The sequence below is a fragment of the Archocentrus centrarchus genome, chromosome 7 (assembly GCF_007364275.1).
Source record: "Archocentrus centrarchus isolate MPI-CPG fArcCen1 chromosome 7, fArcCen1, whole genome shotgun sequence".
NCBI classification, from domain to species: Eukaryota; Metazoa; Chordata; class Actinopteri; order Cichliformes; family Cichlidae; genus Archocentrus; species Archocentrus centrarchus.
In genome coordinates, this window is record NC_044352.1 from 20,364,189 (window position 1) to 20,389,049 (window position 24,861).

Consider the following 24,861-nt stretch of genomic DNA (forward strand, 5'->3'; position numbering starts at 1 on the left):
AGGCAGTGGCACAGGGCCGAAGAGCGCCAACGCTCAAAATAGGGGTCAGAAAAACAAAAACACAGGGCCCAGGAAAACAGTACATAGTGTCCAGGAGGACCCACTGGGAAATCCCAAAACAAAAAAAAAAAAAAAAAACAGTTCAGGGGCCACACAGGCCAAGGGCCACAAAGCAGAGTCCAAACGAGGGAGGCTGACCGCGCTCCCAGCAGCGGCGGCAACGACGAGGAGAAGGCACTGGAGGCCGACCGCGCTCCCAGCGGCGGCGGCGGCGATGAGGAGGAGTCACTGGAGGCCGACCGCGCTCCCAGCGGCGGCGGCGAGGAGGAGTCACTGGAGGCCGACCGCGCTCCCAGCGGCGGCGGCGGCGACGAGGAGGAGTCACTGGAGGCCGACCGTGCTCCCAGCGGCGGCGGCAACGACGAGGAGAAGGCACTGGAGGCCGACCGCGCTCCCAGCGGCGGCGGCGGCGATGAGGAGGAGTCACTGGAGGCCGACCGCGCTCCCAGCGGCGGCGGCGAGGAGGAGTCACTGGAGGCCGACCGCGCTCCCAGCGGCTGCGGCGACGAGGAGCAGGCACTGGAGGCCGGCCGCGGGGCATGCGGTGGCGGAGACGGGTGACCTCAGGCTCTGGCGTGGAACCCTCGGGCTCTGGCGCAGGACCCTCGGGACCCTCCGGACGCTCGTGCAGAGCGGAGACCCCCAACGGCTCGGAGTGCTCGGACTGAGCGGGACCCCCTGGCGGCTCGGACTGAGCGGGACCCCCTGGCGGCTCGGACTGAGCGGGATCCTCCGGATGCTCGAACACTGGATGCGCAGGCTGGGGCTGCTTTGCAGGGCATAGGTTAGGTGAGTCTGATGGCGACAGGGGAGCTGACTGGGACTCTGACTCAGAGACCAGGGACTCTACAGCAGTCGACGGGAGAGACTGGGGCTGAGACAGAGACGCTGCTGAGACTGACTGGGTACCTGACTGGAAAGGAACTGGAATCGGGGAAGCTGACACTGGGGAAGCTAAGGGAACCAAAATTACAGAGGGAGCAGGAGCTGAGCGGACTGTAGAGGGCCATGGTGCCGGCTGAGTGGGCGTCATCCTGGGCAGCAGGGGCTCCTCAGGGAACAGTTTGGGTATGTCAGAAGATGGCTGCGTGGAAGCAGGCCGGGAGACGACTGGCTGCGTGGAAGCAGGCCGGGAGACGACTGGCTGCGTGGAAGCAGGCCGGGAGCTAGGGAGATCTGGCTGCGTGGAAGCAGGCCGGGAGCTAGGGAGATCTGGCTGCGTGGAAGCAGGCCGGGAGCTAGGGAGATCTGGCTGCGTGGAAGCAGGCCGGGAGCTAGGGAGATCTGGCTGCGTGGAAGCAGGCCGGGAGCTAGGGAGATCTGGCTGCGTGGAAGCAGGCCGGGAGCTAGGGAGATCTGGCTGCGTGGAAGCAGGCCGGGAGCTAGGGAGATCTGGCTGCGTGGAAGCAGGCCGGGAGCTAGGGAGATCTGGCTGCGTGGAAGCAGGCCGAGAGCTAGGGAGATCTGGCTGCGTGGAAGCAGGCCGAGAGCTAGGGAGATCTGGCTGCGTGGAAGCAGGCCGAGAGCTAGGGAGATCTGGCTGCGTGGAAGCAGGCCGAGAGCTAGGGAGATCTGGCTGCGTGGAAGCAGGCCGAGAGACAGAAAGAGCAGACTGCGAGCTAGAGAGGGCAGACTGCGTGGGAGCAGGCTGCGAGCTAGAGAGGGCAGGGAGAGCGACTGGAGCTAGAGCTGACTGAGGGCGAGGGAGAGCTGCTGGCTGCGTGGGAGCGGACTGAGGGAGAGCCGGCTGCGTGGGAGCGGACTGAGGGAGAGCCGACTGCGTGGAGACTGACTGAGAGCTAGAGAGGGCTGACTGCGTGGAAACTGACTGAGACTGAGCGGTGGCTGGAGCTACAGAGGCTGACTGAGACTGAGCGGTGGCTGGAGCTACAGCTGACTGAGACTGGGAGGTGGCTGGAGCTACAGCTGACTGAGACTGGGAGGTGGCTGGAGCTACAGCTGACTGAGACTGGGAGGTGGCTGGAGCTACAGCTGACTGAGACTGGGGGGTGGCTGGAGCTACAGCTGACTGAGAGACAGGCTGAAGAGGCACTGTGGACGACACTGAAAACTGCTGTGAAGGCTTGGACCTGGCTGCCCCCACCCGCGGAACAGGAACGGGTGCAGAGGTCAGCCCGTCCGTGGCTGCCCCCACCCGCGGAACAGGAACGGGTGCAGAGGTCAGCCCGTCCGTGGCTGCCCCCACCCGCGGAACAGGAACGGGTGCAGAGGTCAGCCCGTCCGTGGCTGCCCCCACCCGCGGAACAGGAACGGGTGCAGAGGTCAGCCCGTCCGTGGCTGCCCCCACCCGCGGAACAGGAACGGGTGCAGAGGTCAGCCCGTCCGTGGCTGCCCCCACCCGCGGAACAGGAACGGGTGCAGAGGTCAGCCCGTCCGTGGCTGCCCCCACCCGCGGAACAGGAACGGGTGCAGAGGTCAGCCCGTCCGTGGCTGCCCCCACCCGCGGAACAGGAACGGGTGCAGAGGACAGCCCGTCCGTGGCTGCCCCCACCCGCGGAACAGGAACGGGTGCAGAGGACAGCCCGTCCGTGGCTGCCCCCACCCGCGGAACAGGAACGGGTGCAGAGGACAGCCCGTCCGTGGCTGCCTCCCCCCGCGAAACAGGTACGGGTGCAGAGGACAGCCCGTCCGTGGCTGCCTCCACCCGCGAAACAGGAACGAAGCCATCAGTCTTTGAACCCCCAGTGCTTTCTGTGGCTAATTTCTTAGGAGCCAGTTCAGGGGTCTCAGAATGACAGACCTCTATGACAAAGGCCCTAACTAGGGCAGGAAGAGAGTCCAAAAGCCAGGGATGTACCGACAACAGATTACGTAGCCTCTGCACTATAGCTTCCTTTTGCCTTTCACAATGAAGTTCAAGCCACAGATCACACAGCTTATAAACAAAGTTACACACATCCGACCGGGAGCCCTCAGCAGGGAAACCATTCTTTGTAGACAAACACGAAACGTCTTTATCCTTGGCTGTCAGTGAAACAGGGAATTTGGGGCTGGGTTTTACAGCCTGCTCAAAAAACACATGTCCTTTAGCGGCTCCTTTGTTCAGCCCAATGTCAAGGAACTCAGTCTTTACATTAACAGGCATGGCAACAGAGTTACTCACGGAACCTGGTGACTGAGTATGAAGCGGCGACGGCTGTGTGGAATCTGGAGGCTGTGGTGACCGTCTCCGCGGCGTTATCCCGCTCTGCTCCCGCGGCGATTCTCTACGATGCTGTCGGGAGCTTGGCCTTCCTCCCTCAGCAGCAGGCAGCGGTGAAGCAGAAGTGCTGGGAGGCCAGGGACCCCTGTGTCCCAGGAATCGGAAAAATGACTCCTCCGGAGTCATTCCGGGCGGCGGCTCCGGCGAAAAGTCTCTTTGCTTCCTCCGGGATCTCGTCCTCCGTGGCTGCGGCATGGAAAACCGCGGCGTCATACCGCACGGCTCCGGGGACGAATCATGCAGCTGCTGCCAGGGATTCCCCTTCCGCCATGGCTGCGGCGCCCGCTGAGGAGGGGAGGGACCAGTGAGCGGAGTGACAGGTGAGCGAGCGGCAGGAGACAAAAAAATTCCGCCAGTGCGGATAACTCGTGGCTTAGGAGGAGGAGGTGAGTGGCGTCGCCGGGGACCGTTCCAAAAAGCAGGTCCCCCCAGCGCCAGGCGAGTGCCACTGTAGGGGTCGGAGTCTGCGGGGTCCATTCGTGGTCGCGTCGTACTGTCACGGATCAGCTGTGTGGCAGGAAAGAAGGGGACCCCAAGGCAGACGAGGTAAATGGAAAAGACAGTCTTTAATTGGCAAAGTGCAGGACAAATCCAGGAACAAAACCAGAACTCAAAACCAGGACAAAACTGAACCACAGAGGAACACAGCAGGGGAGCGAACGACGACGACGCGACGAGGACAAAGTGAAAACACCGACAATATAAACACAGCAGGTAATGGGCAAATGGGAAACAGCTGGGAGGGAAACACAGGAAGCACAATTAAACCAAAAGCGCACAGACAAAAGACCTACCAAAATAAAACAGGAAAGAACCTAACAGAGTACACACTGGCTGAACACCTGGGAATACAGACACCGAAGGATAACCGACACCAGCACAACAGAGCACAAGGGAACAGAAACAGTGAAACCATAATAAAACAGAACTAAATCACCGGAACATAGAATACTGGGCCACCGGCCCAGGACCATGACAGTGACCTTGGGGAGTGGGGGAAGGTCAGAGAGAAGAGGAGATGAAGAGGATGAAGAGCGTGGTGGGTGGGAGGACAATGGAGAGTGGTGATTATCCTTCATTTTCTTGTATCTAGTGGGTAATTGCTGGTCATGTATTTGCTGTTGATTTCATGTCACTCAGCAGACTGTGCATTGAACCATATCCGAGAAAAGGACACAGGAATGTGGGATTTGTCTACATCAAAAGATCTATTTAGATTAAATTAAAGACCAAACAGAAGTCTTTAGCTAGGCAGTTTAAACTAACAGAATTAGGATTAAATGAGCCATTAAACTCACTTGCTTGACTTGTCAGAAGAATGGAAAACATGGAGAGGGGAGAGGAAGGTGGGGTGAAGTGGGTGGAAGACTTCAGGAAGGATAAAAAGCAGAAAGTGGGATTGAGGAGGAGAGCAGGGGAGAGGTGAGAAAGAAGAGAGGCAGAGTAAGGGGGGGGGCAAGGGTTGCTGCAATGGGTGGGGAGACGAGAGGGAGGGGAGGAGGGATGACAAAGGGTGGCAGCTGTGACGCTAATCCTATCCATCCACTCACACATAGACACACATGTGCAAGCTCTTCAAATCAGTGTGCATCATTCACTTTCTTGTTGGTACTCTGCCTCTACCCCTTCTTCGTTAGTCCTTCTATCGGCTTAAAGCCTCTTTAGTTGTTGTTGTTCTTGGGAGACGGGGAGCCAATTACAGTGATCCGCTCTTAAATCGGCCTCTCCAAAATACCATTAGAGGAGGATGAATAAAGCAGGACTAGTCAGGGTATTAGTACTGGTGTTAATGTGATCTAAAGTAGGAGCTTGCCTAGCATTCAAGGAGATGGCAAGGGAGCACTGTGTGGAGCAAAGCAAGACGCTGATTAATGATTAGGCGTGCTATACCTTGTCATTCCGCCAATCACAGTTCACCAAGGGAGTGTGCTGCACACGCGCGCGCACACACACACACACACACACACACACACACACACACACACACACACACACACACACACACACACACACACACACACACACACACACACACACACACACAAAGAAGATTGTAATGCATGACTAGACCAACAGAAAGGAAGGAGGACAGACAGACAGACACTTGGAGTGGTTTGACAGAGGATATCAAACAGATAAAAGGGCATGGTCCAGTGGGCTTTAGTCAGGAGGAGGCAGACCTTGCAGAAGAATATTTCAGTCCTGTTGAGGAGGAGCAGTAAAGGGGAACACTATAATGGGATGGGAGGGCTGCAGAAATGACTGTCACATGAGACTGAGGCTGAGAGGTTGCCATGTAACAAAGCCAACCCTGCCACCCAAACATGCTGATAGCCCAGACTGAAGTGGACTCAGACCCACTAACACACTCACATACACAGACAGCTTCCACACTGCATGCACAGCATGGAGCCCCGTGGCCGCTCCATTATCACAAGGGCAAGAGACTGTCACTGAAGCAGATGTCTGATTTCACTTCTTCAGGGCGTCTGCTGTGCAGCTGTCAGTGATCCAATCCCATCCCAGTTACCTGCTTCATTTGACGGGGTCAAAGGTCATGCTTGGGATGGCTGCTTGCAGCTGGGCTGAGATGAACCTTCACAGTGTCTGAGTGCTTTTAAAAACTATTATCACCACTGGGATGTCAACGGGCGCCATCAGAAGTCATTCAATCACAGAGAGACTGGAGAGTGAACAGCACTGTGTTGAGATTTGAGGGCAAGGTCATTTCTTTTTGCTACAACACTGCAGAAAATTAGCCACCAACAGGTCATGTATCACACAAGCCGAATCGACCGAGTCAATTTCCCAGCTCCTTTAAATATTCATGTTTTGCTTTGAGGCATTTTGCCTAGAAAAATGCAAATAACCCAAACATTTTGCATTATGCTGTTAGTACTGCCATCATTAGTAAAGTTTAACTACTGCAGTGTTGTTGTGACGTGTAACCCCCCCCCGTCACTCATTAGATAGAAGGTCCCACTCTTACTTCCTCTCCAAAACGTTGTAATTAGCATTAAACAGACATGTTGGGCGTTGTCAGGCACTTCCTATGCTTAATAGGCTGGCTTGTTTATGGAGAAGGTGGAGCAACACAAGATCAAACCTCAAGAGTCTAATCAAGTCCTGAGTTTCACATATATTCTCATCTCCATTATGCCAGTCATCCACAAATGCATCACTTCACTCCTGTTTTATCCATATCCACACATATCCGAGTGATGAGCTACTATGTTGATGGTATACTTTCCCTCCATGCTTTTTTTTTTGTTTGTTTTAATTTCTTTTCTTTTTAAAAAAAAATTTGCATCTGATCAAAATTTGCATTTTGATCAGATGCAACAGCTCTGCTGGATTCACGAATGAACATGTGTGGGTGTGTTCAAGCATGTGTGCAGGTCTTGTGTCCTGTCATGCCTTGCTTTTAAATATTAACTACCTCCAGCTGTGAAGATGTGTAGGAGGAGAAGATGCAGGAACGGAAGGAGGGGGGAGAAAAATAAATGAATACGTGCCCCCCTTTACCCTTTCTTCTTCCCCCAGGGTTCTTCTGTCTGAAGAACCATCAAATTAAAAAAAAAGAGAGAGAGAAATGGATAGAGGGACAGGGGAAAGATGGTGTGATTTAGACAAAAGGAATGGGAGTACCAGCTAAAGAAAGTGGCCCAGTGGTTATAGGCATTACAGGAGAAGGGCAGTGAGAAATTGCTAAGGTCAATGCTGACTATGAGTGAGGTGGGGTGTCTGAGAAACAAGGTGATGCTAGTTGGGGGTAGATGATCAGGCACCCTACAGAGTGAATTATTCATAGATATCTTCTTCCTGTCGGCACAATTTGCCCTAAATTCACCCAAATTCATAATTCATTTGCTCCCCTTGCCATACATTCGGTCTGGTCCCAGACTGACAGTGACCGTCCATACCTGCCGTCTTTGGTGTGGCTGTCTGATTTTCTCCCCCCAGACCCTCCCCTCTTCCACTCTCTGGCAGGGTCATACTTAATGCATGAGCCTGTTGCAGTGAGACAAGTCTCCGGCCCACTTTGTCGCAACAGCAGAAAAATACCACAAATCATGTGAAATAATACCAGCTCCTTGTTTCTGCTCTGTTCCCCAATTTTAACACAGTCATTTGTCATTAATCATTCACTGCTGTGAAGATTGCCTTTTCTTATAGGACTTTCTCACATTTTGTAAAAGTGTTTCTATTTAGGAGCCCACCTTTATAATGGGAACTGTCCAAGAACGATGAGCGCCCATTTTCCTGTCACCTTTTTCTTTTTATATCAGTCTTCTCCTCTCTTTTACTGTCAGCTCTCTTGGTAGCCGACACTAAAAGCTTTCTTCAATTCCCTTCTGATCGCTTTTCACAATACATTTCAGAGTCCCTCCTCCTCTTCCTCTCTCTTCTTTTCTCTGCATTAAACCCCTTTTCACTCCATCACTTTAATAAACTGCTGCTGTAGCACTCTGGCTTGGACAATAGGCAGTGTGGCTGGTTAATTCAATATTTGCAACTTTAATGGAAAAAAGGCTTTATAGCGCAGTGGTTTCCTACTGCGCTATAAAGCGTCATGCCATTGCCCTCATGCCAGTACTCTTTGTATGCAGGGCCAAGTAACATATATTTCAAGATTGATCATCCATGGTCAACTCCGAATGGAAATTTACTAGCACAAAAAAAGCTGCAGAGCTACAGCATATCAGCAATCAGGATACACAGACAGCAAATTTATCAATACCACTATTAGCATAAACTCAGCAGTTGGATACTTTGCTACTCCCACTGGTGTCAAACATGATGGTAGAAGGCACACTATCCAGCATCTCCATCATTTCCCAAAACATGCACCTATTTTCGAGGACCCCACCTCACTACAGCCCTAATCTCCCCTCGTTTTGACATGCATTAGGGGTTAACATTAGAGTGGCTCAACACTGGAGAAAATAAAGGTTGTCAGAGGAGCCGTGAGGGCAACCGCCCACTCCCTCCCTATCCTGGTTGCCATAACAACATCGTCTCCACACTGCATCCCCCCTTGTACATACAAATTCAGTTATTCACACACATGGAGTCTATCAGGTTTGCGGTATCACTTACACATGCACACACACGTAGGCACTCAGCGGTGCAAACTGACAGACCGTCCTCTCGAAACACACATGCAAGAATAATTACTGGGCATGCTCATATATTCACTGTTTGCACATACTCATAACTTACAAATTCAATGCTTACAAGGCTAAATAATTGACAAACTTATACAGCTGAAAGTTAAATTACAGAACACCAGTGCAAGATTTCCAGAGTCCTCTTCACTCCTCTGTTCTCACTCTCTCTCTTTATTGCACGCCAATAAACACAGTTATTCAGCATATTACCAAGACTGCAGAAGAAGCTACCTCTGGTGTGATTTATTTATTGATGTTTTTCCCCTTAAGATACAATGGGAATGAAAAAAAAAAAAGGTGGTGAATAATTCAAGGAGAAGGGAGTGGACTCATTAAGATATCCGTCAGGGCTGGAGAAAGACAGGAGAGGTGGATGGAGGAAGGAGAGACGCAGGCAGGAGAAAGGAAAACCAACAAAGAGAAAGAAGGGCAGCACCGGTGGGAGACCAAATGGGTGGGGCTAACAACAAAGTTGAGACCAAAAAAGTCTGAAAAATTAAAAATTCATTGTAAATGAAAGCAAAGAGAGAAAGAAGTAGCTTGTAGAGAATTTAAAAAAGTGAAGTGCAAACAACATTAAAGGAAGAGGGATCTGGTTATGGGAACCCTGACCAGTAAAAGCTCTATAATGATCAAAATAGGGGTGTTACCCCATGTAATAGTGTATCAGATTTCCAGTATGTGTACATGTGCTTGTGCGCACATAAGCCCGTGTCTGTTGCTGTGTGCATCAGTAAAGATCAGTCTGTGTGTCAGCAGGTCAGCTAATCTCTCTTATCAGCTAATGGAGCCAGTCTTGCAGATGGAGTGCTGCCTCTGTCTCTCTGCTTCTGGCATGGTAGTTGCTGCGCACTTAAGTTCGCAACTGATAAGGCAATTTATTTGTCTTGCTTATCAGTCAGATGGGTGTGGGAAATGAAAATCCATGGTATCGTCCAAAAAGGGGGAAAAAACTGAATGGAGATGTTTCGGTAGCCAAAAACACGAGCATAGACTTTGTTACGGGGAAGTAAAATGGGCTCAACATGTGGTCAGGGTTGTAGTAATGAAAATCATTACTATAACCTTTAATTTCACCTGTATTCTAAATGTAATAAAATTAAAAGAAAACAGATTACCCAGTCTAAAAAAAAAAACAAAGACAATGAGAAGGAAGCAAATCAAATCTTTTCTGTACACTATAGTCTGCTGTGCACTCTGTATGTGCATGCAAACACTCACACACACACACACACACACACACACACAGTGTGAACTCACACTCGCACATACTCAAATATAAACCCTTACGCTGCTGAACCTCTGCTCGTGGGCGTCATTTGCCTCATTAGCAGCAGCATCAGTCAGATTCTGTGCCTGCAGCACAAAGTGCGCTAATTACAGACACACCCTCAGTGTCACGCAGAAAATATAAAATGTGTTGAATGCATAGCCCCCACCCCTCCTCCAACACACTGCACGTCCTCTCAGGTATAATAAACACACACACTGGTTCAACAGTGCACGTCATACATCTTATAGGCACACTGTTGTGCAAACTGTATTGTAGGAGCATGCAGTGATGGTTATATTCAGCTTATGAAGCTGCTTCTTGTGGTGTATTGGTTTTAGTGTCCATACAGCAGAGAGTTAATGGTGTTAGCTTGAGTAAATAGGGGCAATCATGACATTATGAAATTATGTGGAAGAGCTATTATGAGTGACCTTCTTTCTTTCCCCTCCCTCCTTCCATTTATGTCTCCTGCTCCATCCTACACTCGCTGCGTTCTTTTGCTTTTTTATCTCTGACAGTCAGCCTCTCCCTCTCTCTCTCCTCTTCCTCCAGACTGAATAACTTTGCTTATTTTTATTTTTATTTTGACATGCTTTTTGACCTTCACTGACACTTTTTGTTCCCCTGTGAGGACAGGAACTGAGATTCAGTGGAGATACAATGTGTTTATATGCAGCCATTCATCCCTTAGAAATAAAAAAAAAAATGGAGCTCAGATGGGGGAAAAGAAGATTTTGTGTCTGTTTGTTAGTAAAGCCTGTGGGGATCAAACTGGAGATAGGCTGGGCTGTGAAAAGGAGCTAACATTAGTATAGTATCTGTCGCTTAGGTGCAGATGACAAACAAGCTACAACAACAAAAAAAGTAACAGGGCCAGCAGGAAACCAGCCACTGAAGCATGGGATATGATGCTTGCAAATCTATACCATTTTATTTATATGGGCACAAAAAAGTGACTCTGTGGTGATTTGTCCATTTAGCTTTTACTGCTATTCAAGTCAGCCAGAAAGCTGTAAAAAAAAAAAAAAAAAAAGTCAGGTATGAATAGGAGCATATGGGTGCGTTTGTGTGCATGTGTAGGTTGAATCAAGTGTAGAGTGCAGGTGGAGAGAAGCTCGCGGTGTACTGCAGGTAGTGATTTCTAAAGAAGGGCTGTGTAGTCAGTCATTCATCAGACAGAGAGGAGGGAGTGGTCCCTTGGGTGAGGTGATAAGTGGCCTATATAGCACTGCAGGACTCAGCTGCCAGCCACTTGTGTGACATGGAAGAACACGTGGCCACATCCATAGGGAAAATCAGCACACCATAACCTAAAGAGATGGGTGGAGTGTTTATGTGATCTACCGCCTCCATCACAACAGGATAGACAGCGGAGAGCCATGTACAGTACCTCGAGAAAAGTTGAAACATAACAGACAGTTTTCAAAAATGTTTCTGTGTCTCAACTTTCCAGGTTTTTCAACCACAGGTATTTTGCTTTTTATTTAAGTTATATTTCTAAATGAAAGTTTTTGCCCATGGGCTTCTCTGCAGAAAGCTTTTTGCCAAGACTTAGTCTTTGCCAGATGCATTTGTCAAGGTCTCCTTACATTGGATGTAATCCTGTCTTTTCCACCACTTCAGGGAAATGAGCTGCTGGCAGGGCAAGGTCACACATAGTGCTTTGATAACACGTTTGCATGGAAGGGCCCCAGTGGCCCAACGAATGTGGGAAAGAGGATGGATTTTTTTTTCTAGCCTTACACCAGGCTTGTAGAGACACGAAAGAGTCGCACATGACAGAAAGCACATTAATAAAAACATACACACTACATGCTTCCATGAATGCACAAACTGGTTCAACTTATCACTTCACTGTCAAAGCAATGTAAACAAGCGAAACACTGCAAAATAATAACCAAACTTAACCAGTCAGATGTCACAAATTAACTGACTGCAGTAATAGAAGTAGAGGAGATGGTGATTTACCAAAACAATTTAGAAAAACTATTGATTCGCATGTTTAAAATGATGTAGAGAACAGTTTCCTGGCAGTCCCAGTAACTTTATTAAAAGTTGCACTATCTTTTAAGTGCTACTCATCTGATCAAATACAAGGTCTTCTGGGGATGAGGAAGGAGATAGCATCCCTAAACAGCTAGTAAATATGTATGGAGTGGAAACTAAGTAGAAGAGGGCGTGATAGGGTGTGTTTGAGTGTGTGTGTTCTGATAAGAAGGAAGAGCAGGATTAATGCAGCACTCTTGAAACAGTTTAGTATCTTAGACACAGACTGAAATTTGAAAAAAAGATCATTGAGTCATCAGCTGAGGTGCATCTTCTCTAAGCGAACGGCACCTCCCAGCATTCGGTGCACAACTAAAAGCACATTTCATTTACGAGTTACCATTCTGAATGAGCAGTGGTATTGATTTGTTTGTTGTTCAGTATGGAAACGGATTTTTTTCTTCCTGCTGTGTTTGCTTTTTTTTTTTTCTTTTTCTTTTATGCACCACAATCTTTCCCCCACACTGCAATGGCAAATCACTCATTCGGTTTAATCGATAAGAATTTAAGATATTTTCAGCTGAGTTTGATGAATTCCTAATAGTTCGTGTGAAACTAGTTTCAAGGCTGTTCCTTAATCCTGGTAAACTGTTATTCACTATAAACAGGTTTTCAGATCATAAAAACCTTTACATGCACTCTTAAACACCTTAAAAACTGCCTGACTTTAACATTTCCTTCTGCAGTCTCGGTAGCTTTATCATTTTTAATATTTATATAAAAATACAGATGGTTATTATGTAAGTATGTACACAGACTCAGACAAACATGCCCGACTGGAGCTGCTTGTTGCACATACACAAAAGCTCAGACACACACACAGGTGCATGCAGCAGCAGACTAAGGGCAACACTAAAGTCAGTTTAAAGGGATTTGCATGCCATTCAAATGTGACTGATGGAGGATAAAAGAAAGCAAAGCGATCTGGGAAGCAGAGTTTGCATGGTAATATGACTACCAGGCTTCATACATGACCTCAGCTTATCTGTGCGCAACCACTCTGTGCACATCCCTGTGAAAAAGTCTGTTTACTTTGGATTTGACAGGTCAGTATTGTCACGAATGGCGAATTTTAGTTGTTGCATTTCATGTTTTGGAGGACGAGCTTTTGTATGTGTGTGTCTGGGTGTGTGTGTTTGTGTAGGTGTCAATACCCCTGCCTCCCTTTTCTTTTCTCACCTCACTATCACCATGACAACCTCTTGACTCCAGCTCAGTGGCACAGTGCAAATATTTCTCTCCCTGCCCCCTCCCACATGTTCATCCTCCTCACCCCATCCCCCCATCCCCTGTCTCCTTCGTCATAGATGTGCACTTTATACTCTCCACCTTCATCCTCCGTCTCCTGCGTGTTGCCTTCACTTGCTCTTTCCCCCATCTCTGTGTTTCTGCAGTTCCCTCGTTTTGTCTACATGCTACCCATAGTTGAAAGAGTTCATCATTCCCGACTGTCATCTTTTAAATCTTTTAATTCCACTCTGTTTCTCTTCCCCTTCTATTGTCAGGTCTCTACTCCCTGTTGATTGGCTGATCCTATAAGTAGAAAACCACACTTTTTCTCTCCCTAAACTCCTTCAGACCCCCACCCCAGCTTCTGATTCTTCCCTATAAAAGAAACAAAAGGCTTGTGGAATGCAGCTATCCTGCACTACATCTTCATTACAGCTACCCTTCTAGGATCATACACAATGCAATTACAGGTAGCGTTCTATCAACTCCACCATCAGCTTCTATCAACCCTGCGAGAGGTAGCGGACTCTAAGGGGAAATTTGCAGGCTGGCACAGCATCGATACAGTCCCTCGACCCTAAGTGGCTGACTAACTCCCTTCGCATCTGTTATCATTATCATCAGAAAACCATTTCTGCTCTGTAACTAAATCCAATCATTACCAGTAGAGTCCAAGGTGGGGATGTATCTGAGGCGGAGCAGCTTGCGCTCTCCAACAGAGGGGGGCCAGACTCCATCAAAGGCTGCAGTGTTATCTGAAGCGCACAGCCCTGTTTCCTCTGCAGACCCCTCTGTAAATCCCCCTCCCCATGTCTCTGCATAGCTCCAGCCCCTCTACGCACCAGTGTGTAGTGGTGCAAAGAGATCAAGGACATGACATTTTCCAGAGCGTGCATCAATTTTCAGGAAGGCGCAATATGAAAGAGGGTAAACAGACAACCTGTTCCATCCCGCCTGTGTTCGCATCAGTCTGTTTACGTCATCTCCCGTAAGACATTTAAAGGGAGTGACAAGCATATCTGGCTGAGGATGCTGCTTCCTCTCTTCTCTATTTATATTGTTTGCAGGGATTCACAGCTCATATCTTCCTTGCTTCGTTCCTCCTTCATCACATCAGTCTTTTTTGCTATCCGCTTGGGGTATTGCCCCATAAACTAAAGCCCCAGCTTTGGCCTCATCCCCAAAATAGTCTCTCGTATCTCTTTCCTTCCCATTTTGCTTCAGTTATGAAAGGTGACAGAAAGAGTTTGTCTCCAATTCCAATGAGAATGGGAGAGGAAAACACAGAGAGAGAGGCCACAGGGATGCACACAACACTCTAGCAACCTTTGCCTGCAGCTAAACAACTAGATGCTATGTATATTGAGGAACGTGTTCTGACAATGCACGTCTATACTACGCACGTGCGAGCGCGCACGCACGCACACACACACACACACACACAAAAACAAAGATGCTTGTGCCCAACTGTTGATCTAATGATGCATCTTTTCTCATGGAGAAGAGGACCCGAGGTAATGCTCTGGTATACTAAATCCCCTGCAACAGTGGCACATATCTAATTCATCTTCGCCCCATGATAGCACGGCTTAAAACCTGCTGATTCTGCTGGTTTCTATATAGGACATCCACAAAGCATGTCAGCAACTCCTGCCTGCTGGAACTAGCCAAACAAACAGAGGTTTTGCATGACAACATTTCTCAAACAACTCAGGCACATTTTGCCTTTATTGAAACTGAAGGGACAAACCAGCTGTCCTGACACTTGTGGAGGCGGACGGGCCCCACAGGCAGGCCAAGGGGCCGAGACACAGGAAGCAGTGTGTGTGATGGCTGCAAAGCTGGTAACAACCCTGTCACTAACATTTATTGTTGGCTTATTTGTCCTCCTTCTGAACCACAGACTGGTCAAAACAGCGTTCACTGCATACATAAATAAAACATAAACTGTCTGGGTTACTGAAAGGAGAAACAAAAGGCACACAGGATCGGGGGCACTAGCATCAAAAACAGCTACAGAAACACATGAAGGTGGAAGATCCGTATTGGGAATTAAAGTCATTCCAGCAGAGAACACATGCTGTCTGTTCAGTCTGCAGGTGTGCATGCGAATTTGTGCTTGACAGGTGTGCATCTACCTCTGCACACGCTGACATTTTAATCGCTGCGGGCTCTCTGTCCTTTACCCGCCCATCTTCCTCTGCTCCCTGTGTCTTTTCCTCTTTATCTTCTCACAGTGTCTTCCCATCTTAACCTCCACATTCTCACAATTCCTACACATGCACTGAGCAGGATCAAACTTTAATTGTTCAAGCAAAATTATTAAAAGGTGACTGATAATAAAGGTCTTCTCTTTCTCTCCCAGCTCCCTCGCCTGCTTCCTGTTTCCCATCCCAACTGTGTGAGGCCTGGAGGATGAGGTCTCTGCATGTGTATAATTACCTTGTTAAGCTCATTAACAATGTCCAGACCCTCCGTCTATTATCTCCAGTTTCTTTATTCATCTTCATGTGGTTTGTTTATGCTCTGCATCTTTTCTCTCTTCATCTTCCTGCATGTGACATCTGCCCCCCTGAATAAAGCTGTTTTTTTCTTCTTCTTCTTGCGCCTGCATTTTCTCTTGGGGATTGTCCCTTTCATCTTTTCCTCACATTAACAACAAGCTTCGCCCCGTGGATCCTCACCGCTACACAAGTAAATCCTCTCTTCAGCAAAGATTTAAACAAATGGTTTACAAAATAGCTGCACCAAGTGCGCCCCGCCAAGTTTAGCCACAAACACTCCTCAGCAGTTCCTGCTGAGCAACAGAGCACAGTGGCTGATGTAAACAGACAGTTTTATAGCAAAATATAGAGTCTTGTTATTGCAACTTGGGCCTGTGAAAGGCTTTCTGTAGCGCTATGCCCAATTACCCCTAATCAATTCAGAGAGCAGACTGAAATCACTGCAACATCAACCTGATTTAAAAACAAAGGGTCCACACTCAGGAGAGGCTAAGAAAAACAGTTTCACAGACAAGATCCTCTTCAGGTGGGTAGTGTGTGGATTGTGCAGCAGGGAAGCGTGGCCTAATTTATTCTGGCTAGGAGCAGATAGGGATGGATGATGAGAGGGATGTAGGTCAGAAATGGTAGCAAAAACAACAGAAGTTAGGTTATATTATGTAAACCCGCTCACGTCGTTGTGTAAAGTCTCTGCGGCATGCAAATTATTTGCAACTTGGCCAAATACATTATTTTCAACTTGGCCAAATAAATATAATGAGGTGGCGAGGCATCCCAAGATACACTGGGCAGACGGCAGATGGGAAAAGTTGCCAAACAAAATATGCTTAAGCAGTTTCCTTAACTAACTCTTCAGACTTCAGTATTTAGAATTTCTAATAACTTTAATGAATAATTTCTAGCGCACTGTGATGGATTTGCAATCTCATACAAGCATATTTTAAGTGTTTCTCAACATGAAAATTACCTCTCAGAAATAAAGAAACGTGCTCTACCTGCTCAAAGAGGAAAGAAACCAGCAAACCCCTTTCACCAAATCTCATCTCTCTTTGATATCCTCTGCTTTTTTCCCCCCTGCACTCAAGTCTCTCTCCTGCTGTTCATAATCAATTTTCTTTCTCGGTAGCTCTTTTCTTACAATCCTTCCTCATTGTCTCACAGGCTTTTGTCTGACATTACCCTGTTTTAACCTTGTATGCCCCCCATGTGCTCTCCTCCAGCCAGCACTTGTATACATGTGGTGGGTGTAGTGTGTAATAGGATGGCACAGTAGGTAAGATTAAATTAGGCCTGTGTATGGGGATTACAACCCACTCAAAACCTGATCCTTTCCCACTCTCTGTAATCCAACCCTAATGAATATATCATGGCTGACACAGCAGATAAAACGCCTCCAAGAAAATACAGTCACAACATCACTGAGACATGGAGAGGAGACAGATACAGACAATCTGCTTACTTACATCACCTGAAGTACTTGAGGATGCTGTGTCAGTGCAAGTCTGTCTCCACGCTCCTACTTCATGCTCCATCTATTTCAGTTATAGTTAATTCAAATGAGGTGTAAGAGTAGAGCGAGAATGAGGCAAGTGAAAGCAAATCAATACGCTTAAATGTAAACACTCCAAATAAATAAGCCTTTAGAGGGATTCAAAACACTCAAAGAACATTGTATTTCAAAAGTGAGAAAATGGCGAGTGCCACTGGACAGCATCCAATTCACTTCAACGCACTTACCTTTATGTCTCAAGATGCACGGCTTGTTTGTGCTCCTGACTATTCATGTCGTGTGCCAAACGGGCTTCTCGTCATTTCAAACACTCAGCCATGTCTATGAAATACTAATTGTGCAAAAGCGTACATTTGTAAGTGCAAAATGTTCCCTCGGTCTGTCTAAACTGTCTCAAAGTTTACCCAGTGATGAAGGGGGAAAAATGGGCTTGGATGAAAGTTATGCCAAGGACATTGAGAAGCACGGTCCAAGGGGAAACAGAGAAGAGAACAGAGTACAGATAAAAAAAATTAATTCCAAAGTATTGAGAAACCCTGTCAAAATCTCAGTGGAGCAGCATGATGTAACTTGCAGCAAAGCAACAGCGCAGGAGTAGCCTACAGTTCTGAGATATTTCACACACCCAAATTTCATTAAAAATGCAGCCAGCTTCTCAGCAACAAATCAATAAATTAGTAAACCAATGCAGCTGTGTCTCCTTAATAAACAGCCTGTGTAATGAAAGCCAGGATGGGGCTATGACATGTGAATTCCCCAAAGTATCCCAGTGTGGTCAGCGGTATTGTCAGTGTTGTCAAATGAATGTATTAGCCTTTATCATTGGGAGGTAAATTTAGCAGTATGAAATGCTGTATGAATGTTTCAGAGTGTTGCTCAAATTTCTCATCTGTAGTCCAGTCAACATCTGTTGTTTTTACCACAGAAAAGATGTCAGATAAAAATCAAATTCAATGCTTTCAAAAAAAAAGACAGTGCTTTTCTCCAGAGGACACACATTTATACATACATTTTTAAAGACAACCCACTCAAAAAATACATTTTTCCAAAAGTATGTTAGTCCTGAGCTGCATGGTGATGGTGCAGGCTGAGCAACCTTCCTGGATTTTAGCCGTCTTTAGATGATACCACAATGCTTCAATAATGTTGAGGTCCGGGCTCTGGGGAGGCCAGTCCATGACTCATAGTGTTACACTGTGTGTTTTTCTATCCAGGTATGCTTGTACTGCATTGGCATTGTGTTTGGGATCATTGTGGGGCTGAAAAATGAAGATATCTGAATCAAAATGATACTTTTCTGTGTTCATAATTCCATCAAGATCCCCAACACCACTGACTGACATGCAGCCCCAAACCATGACAGAGCCACCACCTTGTTTTATAGATGGCTGTAGACACTCACTGTTGTACCTCTCTCCTGACGTCCTCTTTATACATATGGCAATTTGAACCAAAAATGTAACAGATTCATGTAATAGATTCATTACTCCGTAAGACCTGTAGCCACAGGTTTTAAGTCCAGTTCTTGTATAAATAGCAAAGCCCTGCCTTTTCTGCTTTTCCTGCCTTAAGAATGGCTTCTTAACAGCCACCTTTCCACTGAGACCATTTCTGATGATGCTTCAGAGAACACGATCATTTCTCTGTGTCAGATCTTTGCTGGATTTTGTCCTAGTTCCTGACATAACTTTCAGACACTCATAATCTGCTGTAGGTATTTTTTTAGGCCTGCCACTTCTTCTTTTGTCCTCCACTTGTGCAGGTTCCTCAGATTTTAAGTACTTTTTAACACTGCACACCATGCCAAGATATGCCACGTTTTCAGCTAATGGCTCGTTAGGAAGCACTTGGTTGGTGCAAAAATACTATTTTATGCCTGTCAAACTGTGTTATCTTTGGCATTTTCATAGATTAAGTTTTAAAAAAATGGAAATGAATTATGTGTTTTTGCAGCAGGCTGCTAGTAACAAACTGCCTAAAGATACAATTTAAAAGTAGTTCTTTGCTAAGTTAAATTTAAAAAAATTACAGGAACATCTGGCTCCTTGGAAAGGATGGGTTGGCTCAAGACTTTTGCACCTCACTGTAGATTCTGTTACAGTCTTTGCAAAGTAGACTCTATGCCTTTGTGTTCTGAAAATCACAGAGCGCTTTAAGTAGAAAGAATTAAAAGCATATTGTCTGTAAAGTGGACAATATCAATGCTTTCAGTGTATTTTAATATAGTGTAATTTTGCAGCCATCCAGAAGCTATTCCACATACATGTCTCTGAACAATCCATCAGAAGACACTTTGCACTGCCTTTGATAAATTAAAAACAATATTCCAACACTGGTATTTGATGAATAATTAATTCATTCATCTGGACTGTGAATTGTGACTGATGTTACACAGGGAAACATCTTTGACAATCAACAGAAGACTTCATAGAGACAGACACACGCAGTGGGGAAATACACTGGACAGAGGTCCAATTTAGTCTAATTATAGCCACTGAGGTGGACAATGACGCTTCTTTCATGGAGCTGACTGTGGTCCAGAAGGAGTGACGCTAAGGGGAATTCTCTGTGTTGCTGAGACAAAGAGATAATTTTGCAAGAGACAGAAAAAGGATGAGGAGAGCATCGAGGATGACAGACAGAGTTCTATATCTCCCCTAATTCATATTCAATGTGTAGCTTTATTGCTGTGCAGCTCTCCAGTATGATTCTATATGATTTACATCTTTTCATTTCAAGACACATTGACTAAAGAATTGAAGTCAGAGGATTAGAACATCGTGCAACATAATAATAAAGTGATAAAGATTTTTTTTTTTAATTTTAATTATCTTATTTAGAGAGTTTCTTTTCACAAGATCTTGGGCCTCCAGCTGGGTTATTGGTTTGTCAGTAATTCATTTCTCTCCTGGGTTCCAGTTTTGCAATTTTAACTGCCAATATCATATTTGTTACCCGGAGGGAATTCTACAATTTCTCCTCTTCCATACCATCCCTTCTGAAGCTGTATTAAAGTAATAAAGTAATTCACTCTGCCAAATTAAATCCGTTCCTATACATGACACCTCTATTTGTGCCTTAGTCTCCATCATAGGTTCAACTGTATAATAGGGTTGGATTTATGAGTCTTTGTCTGAGAGTCTTTTTCTGGGAAGGCTAATAGGAGCTTCAGTCATCATTTTGATTAAGCCCCCGATGTGGTTATCTCTGACCACTGTGTGAATACTGATACGACATGAAATCAAACAGCAGTATGGCCGGAAGAGCGGGAAAAGGAAAAAGAGGCACAAAGGCAGCAACGGGAAATGGATTAGCCACGTTTAAAGGTTTGCTCTGTCCGTCTGTCTGTGAAGAAAGAGCGGGACCTGTGATGTTCCAACATCACAACAGTTCACTTCCAGTTTCCATAACAGCTTTCATATTTATGCCATCTCTATCCCATCCTCCTGCCTTTTAAATCAACCCATCCCATCTTGATGGTTCCCTCCCCGTCTGCCTCATCTCACCTCTGCAAATTTCGCTCTCCCCTTTCATATTTTAGGCTTCCTTTCGTCCTCTTCTCTTTTCCATAATCATTTACCCCTGGCTAGCCTGTCAATCCATCTGACCCTTGGCTCTCTAAATCACCACAATATATTCTCCACCAAACCCTGACAGCATGTCTACACGATCCCCTACTTGACACCCAGTGGGTCGACTCCCATCTGCACAGTCTAAATCAAACAGCCTCCAAGCTGCAGCTGGTGGAGGAGGGGGGGCTTTCTCTCCATCTTGACAGCATCCTGAAGGAACAGGATCCTGATGCTGAACTGTGCGCGCACACACACACACACACACGCACAAACACATACGCACTTACGGCATCGAAAAGGCACACACACACACTGGAAGATAACTCAAGGGAGTTTGCTCACAAGCCTTTGAATCTGCAGTTGTGAGTTTGTAACTTTACAACTGTTATTCTCAGAAGAGGATGAAAAGAAAATCAGACATGAAAGTGTTATTGTTGACACTTGTGTCTAAGCGTGAGTGCTTCCTCTTAACCCTTATTTTACCCCGTTGCTGCTTTAATGGCTGAATCCCCAGAAAGTGATGAGTGAGGTCTTTGATCAGCAGCAGACGCTTAAGTAATCAGGCCGTGTAGGCAACATTAGAGAATCTTTAATTTGGCGCACTGCAACAGGATCTCTGCAGTGTGTATTTGCAGAGTGTTTGTTTGGGTTGCTGGGGATGTGCTGTACAGATGTGTTTATGCTTGTCTGTGTTCATACATCTTTGTTTGGTGAGCAGGATGACTGACAAATGTGTCCTGAGGCAATAACAGGTGGCTGAGGAGCTAAGGGCCAGAGCTGTACTGCTCTACTCCGGAGTTCTTCCTAACTGGCATAATGAGAGCAAACCACTCCTCTCCTCCTACACAACACCAGCTCTCCACTTCCACTGCTGGACTAAAGGCATTTGGAAATGGGCCAGTCCCTGACATTAAAAACTGTATACAGCAAAAGCATAAATATGTGACAAAGCACTGTGATGCATTATCTACCTATAACCTTTTATAATAATAATCAGAGTATTTATGTTCAAATGGTTCAGAAATCCTCCTTCTGAACAATTCTTTCTTTTGCTATCTTCTCTCATGACATTGCTCTTTTTTTTGTATGCTAGCTGGAGCTCTTCTGTCCACTCCCTTTAAGGAGTGACCATGCTTTAAATGATGCAAAGTGATTTGCCTTTCAAAAGGACATTCCTCTTCTTCTCCTCTAGCTTTTTTTATGTTGCTTACACCATCTTCCTTTGCTTTTTTATTGCACATCCCCATCCCTCTGTCCCTCTCTCCTCACATAAATCCCTGTTTCCATCCATCTCTTTGATGAAACAGCTCAATTAACTAGCCAGCGTCAGAGGGGAGATTACATTCTGCACCATACTGTAGCAAGGGTAATGATGGAGTCCAAGTCTGGCTACTCTGACAACAATATCACTGCTACACAAGCAGCTCCCAGCACAGTCTAGTGATTCGCTGCCACAGCCATACAAAATCCACTGCATTAAATAGTATGATAATATGACCAGCAGTGGGTCTCTGGAGCATTGCTGCCACAGTTAGGATCCGTACACACACACGAACACACTCTCATTCACTCCAGCACGCCCCTTCAGCAGCAGCTGTATCTTGATCCATTGTGTGAATGTGTGCAGTGCAGTATGTTTATGGATGTTGTACAGATGGTTACAAGTCATTGTGAGGCACAGTGCCTTCCTTCCCCTCCAGTCCCTTGACTGGGTTCATCTGGGACAAGCTGCAGGCTATTCAGGCATGGAGGAAGGGAGAGAGTGTGTCGGTTCCCAACACCACCAGCACACAAACACTCATGCGCAGATTTTTAATCACTCTTTTATTAAAAATCCAGTCACATCTTTGTGCATGATATGCATATGTTACTTTCAAAAAACAGACATGCATTAAACAATCTTCAAATGGAAAAATCTCACGACCACCAGCAGCTGCCTCTGGCATATCCATGTAATATATACTTTATATAATCTATAACATTAACAGCAATGTGCAACAGTTTGTTTCGTCGGGTTCAAAAAAACTGATGTTTCACAGGTCGCAGAGGCCGACAGCTCGCATCTGTATGGCATACAGCCAGGTGAGTGCCTCTATCCGTCGGCACACCTCCACAGTCTGCTGTGTGCGCTGCCCCACCCTTATTTTCACTCTGATGTCTCCTTCAGTGTAAATATCTCTCTCAGTCTGTCTCCTGTTGATTTTTGAATTTCTTTGCCTTTCTTTCTCCGTCCCACTTCCTTTTAGCTCTATTCTTCTCTTATTTCTGCAGGTGTAAATTACCCAGCTCTGTCAACGACCTGGCAAAACAGACTTCGCTGCAGCTGTGAGAGATAAGACCGGTGAACTAGAAAAACTGTTGTGGCCGCTCTGCTTTGTTGTTTCCCATAAAGCTGAATTTCATCCTCCACATCAGTGAAAATCAGATGAGCACATTCCAATCATAGGCTGTACTTAACATTAAGCCACCCAGCTATTAGCTGGGGGAGGGGAACGTGTAGAGAAAATGAATATTCATATTTAATTAAAAAGGCAGAAAGGAGAGGCAAAGCAAATAATTTTACAAATGTGATGCAGTAGGAGACAGTTGCAGCAGACAGCAGCATTTTCTTTTGCTTTTGATAGGCTATTGCAAATGTATAACATGGTTCAGTACACTTAAAAATTATCCATTCATCAATATGTCATAGTTTTCATTTAATACAAATTCTAACTTTAAGGAACATTAGATAAAAAGCGAGGCAAGTGTAATGATGACTCGTAAAGATTGTTCAATGGCAATCAGCGCTGCTGTGTATTCAGTATTATGAGAGGAGAGCCTGTTGCATGCAGTGCTCTTGCTCTTCAATCAGCAAGATAAAAATCCAGCCACAAAAGAAAAAAGATTTTCTCTAAAAGTATCCTGCACCAACAGGTTATCCTGGGCAGCTGACTTTCTTTAAACAATTAAAAGTGATCCCGTGTTACTGTATATTCCTCCACTAGCACTGCGATAAAGAAGTGTTGTGACATTTCTGACATTTGTCTAATTATTGTTATTGAAACGCTGTAATTTAATCTTTTTTTTTTTTTTCTCCAAACATCAACAAGCCTGGTGGAGATAAGATTTCTCCCCAGTGAAAAGACATTTAAATAAAAACCTGTTAAAGTGATTTACATGAACCAGACTGTCGTCTTTTTACCGCCAGCGTGAGACGAGGCAAAGGTGTGATTCTAAAACAAGCCACCTCCACCTAGCAGCCTAATTAATCCGCTCACCAGCTCACTCCCACTCTCTTTCCATTTAATGACAAACTGCCCATCTGATTACAAAAAGATGCTCTTACCTGCGGAGTGATGCTCCTTTTCTCTGTCAGCTCCTTCTGTCTCTTCCTCCCTGTTTTGCTTATCTATTTGTGCCTTTTCTTTCTTTTCTCTATGAAAATGATGGTGCCCCTTTCCTCTGCTGATGCTGCAGTGATAGAAAAACACCCCCTCCTTCGGCCTCTCTCTCTTTCTCCCTCCCTGACTCTCATTGGCTGCCTGTTAGAGGTGACATCACCCTTCCTTCTCTGCCTGCCTCTCTCTCACTCCTCCTCTGTTCCCTCCCTCACTCTCTTCACCTCACTCTCCGTGGATTCTGGCCATTCCTTTATTGTACCCCCCTTCCATTCCCTGTCCTCTCCTTCCTCCTTCCACACGGTCAGGATTAAAGGGTCCAGCAGCTCTTTTTTGCAGTTCTTATATCCACCTGGGCAATGCCAAGCATAATAATAATTAGAGCACATAGCCTATGGCTCTCCAGCACTTGTTCTCCCTTCTCTCCCTGCACCATTTCAGGGCCTGATAGACTACAAAGGTGAAAAAATGTCCATATGAGGTTTTGTGTTAGTAATCTCTACACTCCACTGAGCTCAACTTTCAAAAGCTCTTTTAATTCATTTCACCACTAAGACTTTGACTGGGCTACAGTTCATTATAGTGTAATCACAGGCATGACTGTGATGAGTGTTACATAACGCTGGTGAATGAAAATGTGTCAGGAATAACTGCCATTTCTTATTTGGGTTTGGGGGAAGATGTCCTGATTCAAGGGTAATAAAGGGTTGGGTAATTCAGGGGCTGTCTGGCTGTGTTTGTTATTGGGCCAAGATAAGTAGGCGAGAATGAGTGACGATAATCCACCACACACGATACTTACGTCCTTTTATCTGCTGCATTTTGCTAGAATCTGAATCTGCTTTCAGTCTTCTCTGTTCCCCCCTCCAGCTCATCTGAAATCAAGGAATGTAGA

At 46.1% G+C, this 24,861-nt stretch overlaps 1 protein-coding gene across 3 annotated transcripts in view; it reads right to left on the reverse strand.

The window, feature by feature from the left end:
* The window catches only part of l1cama (L1 cell adhesion molecule, paralog a), a 47,193-nt gene extending 23,153 nt beyond the window's left edge, over positions 1-24,040 (reverse strand). For all 3 annotated transcript variants that reach the window (XM_030734343.1, XM_030734344.1, XM_030734342.1), the window contains exon 1: positions 23,915-24,040. The gene's annotated coding sequence lies outside the window, so the exon portion shown is untranslated. The remainder of the gene's footprint in view (positions 1-23,914) is intronic.
* Between the last annotated feature and the right edge of the window lie 821 nt (positions 24,041-24,861).